Below are 741 nucleotides of genomic sequence, written 5' to 3'. Positions count from 1 at the left end.
AAGTCCCAATAAATACTGAGGGTCCCTGGGGGCCAACTAGCCCACCAGGTATCTCCAGTAAGCGCGACATGGCTGGTTTGCAGACAGGTGGTCCGTCATCTGTTCACCCATATACACTTATACATATATTTCATTCAGCAGTTTGTGACCCCTGCAATCGGCCACAATGATGGGGATGGTGGCCTGCAAGAGTCAGAAGACCATCATGTCTTTGATTATCTTGAAATAAAGAACAATTTTTAGGTCTCGTGTTTGGCAGCGCCTGGTTGGGGTCTTGACACCCATCCTCTCCCTTCGTTCGTTCAATTTTCGTGAAATACAGATATTTAAAAATAAATACTAACATGTGCAGATGCTGGGGATTGAACCCAGAGCCTCATACATGCGAAGCATACGTTCTACCACTGAGCTACATCCTCTTCTGTAGTGACGTGCTCAAATCAGACGTGCTTAGGAGGTTGTGTGCCTCTGTGTTGCTGCAGAGCACAGAACTGCTGTGGCAGGGTGGTCAACAGAGGAGTCTGGGAAGCTGGAGTCTGGCTGCATTTTTACCTGTGCAGCCATGAAATCTGCCGGACCAAATGGGGCATTCTAACCTCATAGGTGTGGTTCTCTTAACTAGAGGGCAGGTGGGGCACTTTAAGAAGCTGACACTCGAGTCAAAAATTACTCTGTATCACCCAAAGTGTCCATTGGGCTGGCCGTTGGTAATCTAGATGGGAAGCAAATTCCGCAATGGTG

General features: G+C 47.9%; 1 non-coding gene across 1 annotated transcript; it reads right to left on the bottom strand.

Annotated features, from left to right (window-relative positions):
* Positions 1-347: 347 nt before the first annotated feature.
* Positions 348-419, bottom strand: TRNAA-CGC (transfer RNA alanine (anticodon CGC)). The gene has a single exon. It is a non-coding gene; the product is annotated as a tRNA-Ala (tRNA).
* Between the last annotated feature and the right edge of the window lie 322 nt (positions 420-741).

This window comes from Lissotriton helveticus, chromosome 4_1, assembly GCF_964261635.1.
Source record: "Lissotriton helveticus chromosome 4_1, aLisHel1.1, whole genome shotgun sequence".
Lineage (NCBI taxonomy): Eukaryota > Metazoa > Chordata > Amphibia > Caudata > Salamandridae > Lissotriton > Lissotriton helveticus.
The sequence above is the reverse complement of the archived record's forward strand: the minus strand, read 5'-3'. Positions and strand labels throughout refer to the sequence as shown.